The sequence below is a fragment of the Ahaetulla prasina genome, chromosome 18, assembly GCF_028640845.1.
Source record: "Ahaetulla prasina isolate Xishuangbanna chromosome 18, ASM2864084v1, whole genome shotgun sequence".
NCBI classification, from domain to species: domain Eukaryota; kingdom Metazoa; phylum Chordata; class Lepidosauria; order Squamata; family Colubridae; genus Ahaetulla; species Ahaetulla prasina.
This window is the reverse complement of record NC_080556.1, coordinates 9,569,973-9,582,111: the sequence shown is the minus strand read 5'-3', so window position 1 is coordinate 9,582,111 and position 12,139 is coordinate 9,569,973. Positions and strand designations below refer to the sequence as shown.

At 48.8% G+C, this 12,139-nt stretch overlaps 1 protein-coding gene across 1 annotated transcript in view; it reads left to right on the top strand.

Annotated features, from left to right (window-relative positions):
* The window catches only part of IGSF21 (immunoglobin superfamily member 21), a 255,270-nt gene that overhangs the window by 105,619 nt on the left and 137,512 nt on the right, over positions 1-12,139 (top strand). The gene's annotated exons all lie outside the window — the stretch shown is intronic.

Sequence of the window (12,139 nt, the reverse complement as noted above, 5' to 3'; positions counted from 1 at the left end):
TGTGAGTGGGAGGAGGAGAGAATGGAAGGAAAGAAGACAAGAGAAGGAGAATGGGAGAAGGAGAAGAAAGGAGAATGTGAGTGGGAGGAGGAGGAGGAGGAGGAGAGAATGGAAGGAAAGAAGACAAGAGAAGGAGAATGGGAGAAGGAGAAGAAAGGAGAATATGAGGAGGAGGAGGAGGAGAGAATGGAAGGAAAGAAGAGAAGGAGGATGGGAGAAGGAGAAGAAGAGAATGGAGAAGAGAGGAGAGGAGAATGGGAAAAGGAGAAGGAGAAGAGAAGGAGAATGGGAGAAGGAGAGATTGGAAAAGATAGAAGAGAAGAGAAGAGAATGGGAAAAAAGAGGAGAAGAGAAGGCGAATGGGAGGGGGAGAAGAGAAGAGGAAGAAGGAGAATGGGAGGAAGAGAAAAGAGAAGAGAGAGAAGGAGAAGAGAAGGAGAATGGGAGAAGGAGAAGAGAAGAGGAAGAAGGAGAATGGGAGGAGGAGAAGAGAAGAGGAAGAAGGAGAATGGGAGAAGGAGAAGAGAAGAGAAGAGGGAGAAGGAGAAGGAGAAGAGAAGGAGAATGGGGGAAAAGAGGGAGTGGGAGAAGAGAAGGAGAATGGGAGAAGGAGAAGGTAAGAGGGAGAAGAAGAATGGGAGGAGGAGAAGAGAGAAGAGGGAGAAGGAGAAGAGAAGGAGAATGGGAGAGGAAGAAGAGAAGAGAAAAGGGAGAAGGAGAACGGGAGGAGGAGAGAGAAGAGAAGAGACTTACTTCGTGCATCCCATGGAACTCTTCAGTGGGATGATGTTACACGGTTTGGGTCAACGAAGATCTTTCAGCTGTGCTTCGAACCCGTCAACTTCTCTACCCTCATTGAGTCCCCGAGCCTCAACGCTGTTGAGAGTTGAAGCTGTCTCGGATCCCTTCGTCCTCCCGAGAAGACATTTATCAATCTGGACCATTTGCTCGTCTGCACAGCTCACTGCCCCATAAAAGCCGTCGCTGGAATTGATGCAGAAGGACGTCATGAAATCCGGTGGTTGGGAAGGAACAAAGGAGGAACGCGTTTTTACGCACCCACGAAAGGGGACCATCAGAGCATGGGGCGGTCAATCTCTAGGGGCTCCAAGAGGAAGCGTAGGGCATCTTCTCCATTGCAAACCACGTCCTGTGGAGTCTGTTCATGCTTCCACTGTCCGCAAAGTGGCCTTCTTAATGATTGATCACCAGAGCTACAGATTCAGAGGACTCCTGCCAAATGTTTGCTCTTCTCTGCGATAGGACTTTGGCCCTCCTCTCCACTGGTTTTACATCTCCAGGAGGGGCATGGTAATTGTGCCAGTAACACCATCTCCATGCTGGCGCCAAGGTCACTGTGTACTTACTGCCCTTCAGGGAGCCTGGAAAACCTAGGATAGATGCCAGCTTATTGGCAAGAGCCTTCTGTAAACTCCTAGCACCAGGGAAGGGTCTTGACCAAGGACGAGTGGCAGCAGGCAGGATCTTTCAGCTCCCTTCCTTTCTTGAAACTCCGTGTGGTACGATGCCAATCTTTAACTCGTCTGCTGATCTCAAACATCGTTCGCTGGTCTTATTTTAACCTCGCGGACTTTTTGTGTGAGAGATGGTTACGCTAAGGCTTTAAAAAAAAAACACACACACCCTGACTTTTGGCATATTGATGTTTCCCATTAAAATAATCCAGCCATCGTATTAAGAGCTGGGCAGAAACTCAATTTGGAGAAGGGAATCAGAGGCGGTTTAATTGAATCTTCAGATCTAATCAACTTTACAAATCGAATGGGATGCGAGCGGATACCTCTAAATCAATTTGGAGCGCGGGAATGCTTCAGAATCACGTTGGATTGATTTTCCTAATTGATTCAAATTGTCGAATCGGAGCGATTTTCCAAATTAAATCCATGAGGCAAATAAGATTTGGCCCAACGGGCCTCGGAATGGAGATGGTATCCAGATCCCTCAAACCTGGAACAACACGGCAAACCGTGGCGGATTTTAGAAGAATTTCTTTAACGCAGTCCTACCCAGGGGTGGGCTTCAAACATTTTAGCAAGGGGTTCTCTGCCATGGTGGGCGTGGCTAGTCGGCCTCCTGCACTGCAGGGGGGAGCGTTTTTGCCCTCCCCGGGCTCCGGAGGCTTTTCTCGAGCCTCCGAGAGGGCGAAAACAGCCTCCCCAGGCTCTGGAGGCCTGAACTTCCGCTAGGCCTGTTTTTCGCCCTCCTTGAGCCTCTGCGCGCACCCTACACTTATCTGCATCCAAAACGGGCTGCAGAGGGACCCCTGGAAAGGGCGGAGCAGGATGGGCTGGGGTTCTCCGAACTGCACAGAATCTTAGCAAGAGGTTCCCCCGAACCCCCAGCAACCTGCGAACCCCCAGCATCATGGCATCCTTTTTCTCCCCACCATCTTCTAAAAAAAACCAACAATGTCAAGGTGTGCTTTTCGGCAGTCCAGCTGCGATTGGCTGGCAGACTCTTCTATGACTCAAAAGGAAAATTTCGAATGCTTGCGCCTTGTTAAAATTGAGCCTTTTAGCCGAGTCTTTCTCAAATATGAGCTGGGGGGTGGGGGAAAGAATTCTGGCCTAGCTCATAGATTCGTCTAGCCTTCCAAAAGGGTTATCCATATTTATGGACGGATGTATTATTTATTAAACGTACGGACATAGATGCCGGTCTACCAGAAGGCACTCGGGGCGGGCAAACAAAATAGAGTACAATGCAACGAAAACACCACTTCCAAAAATTAAACAAGGTTGAAGCGTTTGAATTTTTTGTTTTTCCCCACCAGCCACCCTGTGCCAGCTGGATCACCTTCCTGTCCCCGGGTTTTGGGGGCGGGGGGGAAGCCGGCTTGCCTGTTTTTCTGAAGGTCAAAAGAATCGGAGCCATCCAAATTGGGGCAAGGCTGTTTCTAAGGCAGGTGTCGAGACTTGAAAAAGGTATATTTTTGAAGGTCTATGGAGATTCTCCATCTGCCAGGTCCAAAAGGTGCATTTTTTTTCAGGTGGCAACTGGACTTTCTGGTTTTTTTATTTTTATTTTATTTTATTTATTTATTTTGTCAAACACAACACTATATATAAGTATAAGCATGAAATAACCATACGAATTGGATACAATCAAAGGGAACACTAGGACAGGAATGGTAGGCACGTTTGTGCTCTTATGCACGCCCCTTACAGACCTCTTAGGAATGGGGTGAGGTCAATAGTAGATAGTTTTTTGTTAAAGCTTTGGGGATTTTGGGAAGAGACCACAGAATCAGGTAAAGTATTCCAAGCACTGATGATTCTGTTGCAGAAGTCATATTTTCTACAATCAAGATTGGAGCGGTTCACATTAAGTTTAAATCTATTGTGTGCTCGTGTATTGTTGCGATTGAAGCTGAAGTAGTCTTCAACAGGAAGGACATGGTAATAGATGATTCTATGAGTTAAACTCAGGTCATGCCAAAGGCAGCGTAGTTCTAAATTTTCTAAGCCCAAGATTTCAAGCCTGGTGGCATAAGGTATTTTGTTGTGATCAAAAGAGCAGAGAACTCTTCTTGTAAAATATTTCTGGACATGCTCAATTGTATTGATGTCCAAAATGAGGTATGGGTTCCAGACAGGCGAGCTGTATTCGAGAATTGGTCTAGCAAATGTTTTGTATGCTCTGGTTAGTAGTGTAATCTTTCTGGAGAAGAAGCTACGCAAGATTAAGTTTACAACTCTTAAAGCCTTTTTGGCGATGTAGTTGCAGTAGGCAGCCGAGCTGCATTCGAGAATTCTTTGAGCACGTTTTGCTTCTCATCCAAGAAGCTTCTTCAGCTCTGACTGGAGGGTGGGGAAGGGAAGGTTTGATACTTCTACCCTGTTTCCCTGAAAATAACCCCAGTTGGGCTTTTGAACCGTGCGCTAAAATAAGCCACCGTCGCCCCCGAAAATAAGCCCTCTCCGAAAATATTTAAACGCAAAGCTGGAAATCAGGTAAGATGGCAAGAGGAGCCCCGTCTTGCTCCACGCGCCCCAAAATAATAAGACCTCCCCCCCCCAAATAAGGCCAACCGCTTATTTCGGGGTTCAAAAAAATATAAGACAGGGTCTTATTTTTGGGAAAACATGGTACTAGAGTATAATTTCTCCCTCCCTCCCTCCCTCCCTCCCTCCCTCCCTCCCTCTCTCTCTCTGTACACACACACACACACACACAAATATACATATACATACACATACATATCAGGGATGGGCTTCAAAAATTTTAGAAAGGGATTATCTGCCCAGTTGCTGGGTGGGGATGGCCTAGTCAGCCTCCTGCACCATGGCAGGGGGGTGGCATTTTTGCCCTCCCCAGGCTCTGGAGGCGTTCCTCGAGCCTCCAGGAGGGCAAAAATGTCCTCCCCAGGCTCTGGAGGCTCTCTGGAGGCCAGAAATGGGCCTGCTCCTTTTCTCCCTCCCCGAACCTCCGCACACGCATTGCACTTACCTGCATCCAAAACACGCCACATGGGGACTCCTGGGAGGGGCAGGGCGGGATGGGCAGGGCCAGACAGGAGTGGGATTTAGGGGTTCTCTGAACGGCACAGAATCTTAGCTAGAGGTTCTCCCGAAGCCCTGTGAACCCCCAGCAGCCCACCTCTGATACATATACATATACATCAGAGGTGAGTTTCAGCAGGTTCTGACCAGTTCTGGAGAACCGGTAGCGAAAATTTTAAGTAGTTTGGAGAACAGGTAGTAAAATTTCTGACTGGCCCCGCCCCGTCTATCCTCTGCCTCCTGAGTCCCAGCTGATCGGGAGGAAATGGGGATTTTGCAGTAACCTTCCCCTGGATTGGGGAGGGATTGGAGATTTTACAGTATCCTTCCCCTGCCATGCCCACCAAGCCATGCCATGCTCAGCAAACCACGCCCACAGAACCAGTAGTAAAAAATGCTGACTGGCCGCGTCCCCCCATCTATTCTCTGCCTCCCAAGTCCCAGCTGATCGGGAGGAAATGGGGATTTTGCAGTAACCTTCCCCTGCCACGCCCACCAAACCATGCCCATCAAGCCATGCCATGCTCACCAAGCCACGCCCACAGAACTGGTAGTAAAAAAAATTGAAACCCACCACTGATATACATATACATATACTTGCTCCTAGAAGCACGAAGCAGTAAACACCAGCCTGAAGATGACGAATGAGACTTCGTCGAAACGTCGCCAAGACACTTCCAATTTTACGTGGGAGAAAACCCGAACAACCAAAGACCTACATACATATACATATACAGAGAGAGAGAGAGAGAAAGAGAGAGAGAGAGAGAGAGAGAGATTGTCGTGTCCCACTCCTCCGCTGACTGCCGGGTCAGGGAAATCCGAATCAGGCGTGCCTCTGCAGCTCTGGCAAAGTCCTAGCAAAGTCCTCAGGGCAGGCAGGAGACCAGAAAGTGACTTCAGCAAGATATGTTTAGACTTTGCCTGACTCAGAGAATGCCAGAAAGCAGGTCCTTTATATAGGCCATGGGGTGTGGCTCCATGACTCAGCACTTATCCAGGCCTGCCCCTCCCTTCCTTCTGTTGCCTCCGTCTATCAAGTCTTCTGATGTGAGGGTCACTCCAGTCTGCAGCTGTTGGCAATTGACCTCCCTCAGGCTCACATGCTGTGGAGGAGGGGGAGGGGTCTAGTTGCTCCGTTTGCCTGGGCATGGAGCCAGAGCTGGGGGCTGGAGATACTTCCTCCTCTTCAGCCTGTCTGGGCATGGAGCCAGGGCTGGGGCCAGGAGGAATACTAGGACATTCCTCCGTGTTCAGAAGCAGATAAGAAGGCCCCGGCTGTGGTGAGATCGGGCGAGACACAACAGAAATCTTCAATTTACAACACAGTCCATTCAACAGTTCTGAGAAGGCTCCACACCCGTTTGCACTGCTCAGGTGATTCTGAGGATACAGATAAACCTCCAGGTGGCCTCAAGGACTCTCTAAAAAGAAGGCAAATGTCCATCTGTGTACAAGGAGTATAAATCTTTTCCTTCCCCACCATCCAGTCAGAGCTGAAGAAGCTTCTTCGGATGAGAAGCGAAACATCTTCAAAAGAAAAACCATATTTTTTTTTTAAGGAATACCAGGACCCAAAACGTGCCCTCCATGCCAGATGCGGAAGGATGAGGAAGGAACCATGGGAACAGAGTCTTTGACTTACAACAGTTCGCTAAGTGACCATTCGAAGTTACGACAACTCTGAAAAAAAAGTGACTGTGTCAACTCGCAAGGCATCCCTGGCCTGCTCTCGAAGTTGCCATAGGCCAGGGGGGGGATGGGAAACCAGAGAAATGGCACAGCAGCCAAAGACAGGTGCACATTCCATGCTTATCTCTCTCAAGGCTGTATCCCAGGGTTACCTACAGCAGCTGAAGGGGAGTGACCTTTACAACCTGCAAAATTGCTCCGCTGGTGAATGTGATTGATGACACACCCTGGGGGTGGGGAGGGGGGGAAACAGGGTCATAATTGGAGCATATAAATTACATAGGGTCAGAGCTGGCTGCACTTGGGAAGCTGCCGACATGAAGCTCCTAATAAATAACTGGCATTCTTTTGAAGCTTGGCTTGAGATTCATGATTTAATTAGGGCATCCGTGGGAACCCTGACAGACTGTTTCCAAAACATCTCTTTTAAAATTTATTGGACAATGAGAGAAATGCAATAGGAAGAGACTCAGGGAGGAAAGTTAGCTGGGAAGATTTGGCAGGCGAACCTTTAGCTCTGGCTTTGCACCCCTGGAATTCAATTGACTTCCAGTAAACTAGAACAAGTAAAGCAAGCAAGCTTTTACAAGTGCAAGTACAGATTTAGGCGAAACCTGGCTCTCAAAATAAGGAACTGTGAGAGGGACCTTGGAGTCCTAGTGGACGATCCCTTAAACACGAGCCAGCCGTGCGCGGCGGCAGCCAGCAAAGCTAATTAGAATAGAATTTTTAGAATAGAATAGAATTTTATTGGCCAAGTGTGATTGGACACACAAGGAATTTGTCTTGGTGCATATGCTCTCAGTGTACATAAAAGAAAAGATACGTTCATCAAGGTACAACATTTACAACACAATTGATGGTCAATATATCAATATAAATCATAAGGATTGCCAGCAACAAGTTATAGTCATACAGTCATAAGTGGAAAGAGATTGGTGATGGGAACTATGAGAAGATTAATAGTAGTGCAGATTCAGTAAATAGTCTGACAGTGTTGAGGAATTATTTGTTTAGCAGAGTGATGGCCTTCGGGAAAAACTGTTCTTGTGTCTAGTTGTTCTGGTGTGCAGTGCTCTATAGCGCTTTTGAGGGTAGGAGTTGAAACAGTTTATGTCCAGGATGCGAGGGATCTGCAAATATTTTCACGGCCCTCTTCTTGATTCGTGCAGTATACAGGTCCTCAATGGAAGGCAGGTTGGTAGCAATTATTTTTTCTGCCGTTCTAATTATCCTCTGAAGTCTGTGTCTTTCTTGTTGGGTTGCAGAACCGAACCAGACAGTTATAGAGGTGCAAATGACAGACTCAATAATTCCTCTGTAGAATTGGATCAGCAGCTCCTTGGGCAGTTTGAGCTTACTGAGTTGGCGCAGAAAGAACATTCTTTGTTGTCCTTTTTTAATGATGTTTTTGATGTTAGCTGTCCATTTGAGATCTTGCGATATGAAAGAACCCAGAAATTTGAAGGTTTCTACTGTTGATACTGTGTTGTCAAGTATTGTGAGAGGTGGAAGTATGGAAGGATTTCTCCTAAAGTCTACCACCATTTCTACGGTTTTGAGTGTGTTCAGTTCCAGATTGCAATCCTTGGTTGTATAAACAGAGGCACAGAATCAAGATCAGGTGAAGTATTAGTACCCCTTAATAAATCCTTAGTAAGACCACACCTGGAATACTGCATCCTGTTTTGGTCACCACATTGCAAAAAAAAAAAAAGATGTTCAGACTTTGGAAAAAGTGCGGCGAAGAGCAAGTAAGAGGATTAAAGGCCTGGAGACAAAAATATATGAAGAACGGTTACAGGATTTGGGTGTGTCTAGTCTAGAGAAAAGAAGGACTTGGGGCGGGGCGGGGGGGACATGATAGCAGCATTCCAGTATTTGAGGGCTGCCACAAAGAGGAGAGGGGGGGGATCAACTTATTTTCCAGAACACATGAGGAGAGGACAAGAAACAATGGATGGAAACCAGTGGGGAAATCCAATTTTTTTTACTACCGGTTCTGTGGGTGTGGCTTGGTGGGCGTGGTAGGGGAAGGATACTGCAAAATCTCCATTTCCACCCCACGCCAGGGGAAGGATGTTGCAAAATCCCCATTCCCTCCCCACTCTTAGGGAAGGATACTGCAAAATCCCCATTCCCACCACACTCCAGGGGAAGGATACTGCAAAATCTCCATTCCCACCCCACGCCAGGAGAAGGGTACTGCAAAATCTCCATTCCCACCCCACTCCTGGGGAAAGGATATTGCAAAATGCCCATTCCCTCCCTACTCCTGGGGGAAAGATACTGCAAAATCTCCACTCCCACCCCACTCCTGGGGAAAGGATATTGCAAAATCCCCATTCTCTCCCTACTCCTAGGAGAAGGATACTGCAAAATCTCCATTCCCACCCCACTCCTGGGGAAAGGATATTGCAAAATCCCCATTCCCTTCCTACTCCTAGGGGAAGGATACTGCAAAATCTCCATTCCCACCCCACTCCTGGGGAAAGGATACTGCAAAATCCCTATTCCCTCCCCACTCCTAAGGGAAGGATACTGCAAAATCCCCATTCCCACCCCTCTCCAGGGGAAAGATGGTGTAAAATCCCCATTCCCACCCCGCTCTGGGGCCAGCCAGAGGTGGTATTTGCCAGTTCTCCGGACTGCTCAAAATTTCCGCTACCGGTTCTCTGAACTGCTCAAAATTTCCGCTACCAGTTCGCCAGAACCTGTCAGGACCTGCTGGATTTCACCCCTGATGGAAGCTAATCGAGGAGAGAAATAACCTGGAATTAAGGAGAAACTTCCTAACCGTGAGGGCAATCAACCATTGAGACATCTTGCCTTCAGAAATTGCCGGTGCTCCATCACTGGAGGTTTTTAAGAAGAGGCTGGACAGTCATCACTTGTCTGAAATGGTCTCCTTGCTTGAGCAGGCGGTTGGACTAGAAAACTTCTAAGGCCCCTTCCAGCTCTATTCCGATTGAAACGATATCTTTCTCAACAAATGGAGCTAAGAGTTATTTTTTTTTTCCCTTCAAAGATCAAGCTGACATCTGTGTTCTTTTAGAGTTTGGGCTTTGGGTTACGCAGAAACAAACAAACAGACCGGTTTTGCTTCCTTGGCGAACATTTTTCTTGGTACCTGTTTTGTTTGCATGTCACGCTTCGTGTGGATGGTGTCTTGGCTGCGAGCGGGGATTTTATAGCATTCAACTCCAAACAAAGACCTTAGTTGGATTCGGAGGGCAAGCAGGATCCAGAAGGTGGCCTGAGATGGCCTCGCAGCGGACCGGCTGTCCTTTCCTCAACGTCAAGGGGGAAAAAAAGAAGAAGAAATTAATTGCAAAGACGTGCAGGCTTTGAAGCTGTGGGCCGTTGGCTCGCGGAAGGCTGTTGGCATTGCGCAACCGAGATAGTGAGGCCAGCAAGAACAGCTCGGCAGATTTCCGAGCCATGAAAATCTTAGCGCGCTCTTTTGGCCGAGATATTGTGACAGAAGGCGTGGGTTGTGTTTATAAGCCTCCTGCGATCCCTTTTTTAAGGGTCTTTCTTCTTCGTCGTCGTCTTTATTTTGCAAAGAAAGAGGATTAGATAAGGAGAGGACTTGTGTGTCAGATGTCCTCGCAGTGCCAGAGATAGAGTGGAGTGGTTAATATGCACTGGACTGTAATGTCAGCGTGGCATGTTAGCTTCCTGTAGGACTTGGAGTTGGATATAGAACGTAGAACGGAAGAAGGATACAGATGGAAGGGACGTGTCTGCACCCAACCCCACCCGAGCCAGGCCTCCTGTCAGAAAGTGACTTGGAAAGTGAGGGGGAAAGGCCGTCAGGACTTACCTCGGGAGCACCGGCTTCCCTGGCTCAGCTCCAGGAGCCAGAGGCAGGCCAGGTGGAGGAGATAACGAGGCCTCCGTCTCCTGACTCTTCCCCCCCCAGGCCACGCCTTCAGACCCAGCTGATGGCAATCAGGCCTGGCTGGACCCTAGGTTTCGTAGGCAGGAGAGGCGGAAACAACAGAAGCAGGGGTGGGGCAGGCCTAGGAAGTGCTGAGTCATGGAGCCACACCCCACAGGATATAAAAGCAGCGAGAGCTGCTGTGCCTCTTTGTAGCAGGCAAATCAATTGCTTAACTAAGAGCTGAAGTTTCTTCCTGGGTGACTCATCGGTGTCGAGGGAGATAACAGAGACACTTGGCATACGCTCGCTATTTTGCTGCCGGAGCTGATAGTGCTGGCTAATTAAGCCATCACTTGGACGGAGGCGAAGGAGGACAGAACAGGACTGTGGAGGCCTTCTAGTCCAACCCCCTGCTTGAGCAGGAGACTGTATATCATTTCAGGCAAATAATTTCCAGTCTCTTCTTAAAAGCCTCCAGTGACGGAGCAACCCACAGCTTCTGAAGTCCAATTGGATTGCTTCTCTCTTTTAGTTTGTTTCCATCCATTGTTTCTCACCTTGACTTCGGGTGCTTTGGAAAATATTTAGACACCCACCCACCCCTCTTCTTTGTGGCACAGGTACCGTATCTATGGCACCTTGCTCAATAGCAGTAACTATGAGAGGGATCTTGGAGTCCTAGTGGACAACCATTTAGATAGGAGCCAGCCGTGTGCAGCAGCTGCCAAAAAAGCCAACACAGTTCTAGGCTGCATAAACAGAGGGATAGAATCAAGATCTCGTGAAGTGTTAGTACCACTTTATAATGCCTTGGTAAGGCCACACTTGGAATATTGCATTCAGTTTTGGTCGCCACGGTGTAAAAAAGATGTTGAGACTCTAGAAAGAGTGCAGAGAAGAGCAACCAAGATGATTAGGGGACTGGAGGCTAAAACATATGAAGAACGTTTGCAGGAACTGGGTATGTCTAGTTTAAGATGTTGAGACTCTAGAAAGAGAGCAGAGAAGAGCCGATACGTTGGTTCCATCCCAGGCGCCTGATGGACCCGGAGAGGTTCCGGACGGAGCTTGGGCCACTTCCTGAGGGCCTGGCTCACGGCTCGGTTGAGGAACTTGCTGTGGCCTGGGAACGGGCCGCGGCGGGGGCCTTAGACCGGGTCGTGCCTTTGCGGCCTCTGACCCGGCGCAGGTCCCAACCGGCTCCTTGGTTCTCTGAGGAGCTGAGAGGGATGAAGCGCCGGAGAAGATGCCTAGAGAGTTCCTGGAGGTCTAGCCGTTCGGAAGCTGATCGGACACTAGTGAAGTCCTATAATAGGGCTTACCTAGTGGCATTGAGGGAAGCGAGGCGTAGCTACGCCTCCTCCCTCATTGCATCATCAGATAACTGCCCAGCCGCCCTGTTTCGGGTGACTCGTTCCCTCCTTCACCAGGGGGAGCGGGATGACCCGCTGCAGGGACGTGCTGAGGAGTTTAATGGTTATCTATACAATAAAATCGTTCAGCTTCGGGATGGTCTGGACCAAAATTGCGGTGACTCAGGTGAGACGGCTGAGGGTGGTCTTGGTGACATTTTATGGGATGAGTTTGACCCTGTGGCTCCCGAGGACATGGACAGGTTGTTGGGTAGGCTGAATGCCACCACGTGTTTACTGGACCCGTGCCCCTCCTGGTTGGTGCTGGCCACTCAGGAGGTGACACGAGGCTGGCTCCAGGCAATTACGAGTGCTTCCTTGGTGGAGGGAGTCTTCCCGGCCGCCTTGAAAGAGGCGGTGGTGAGACCCCTCCTCAAGAAGCCTTCCTGACCCGCTGTTTTAGGTAACTATCGTCCGGTCTCCAACCCGCTCGGCGAAGGTTGTAGAGAGTATGGTGGCATATCAGTTTCCTTACACCTGGATGAAACTGTCTATCTAGACCTGCTCCAGTCCGGTTTCCGCCCGGTTACAGCACTGAGACGGCTTTGGTTGCGTTGGTGGATGATCTCTGAGGCCAGGATAGGGGTTGTTCCTCTGCCCAGGTCCTATTAGACCTCTCAGCGGCT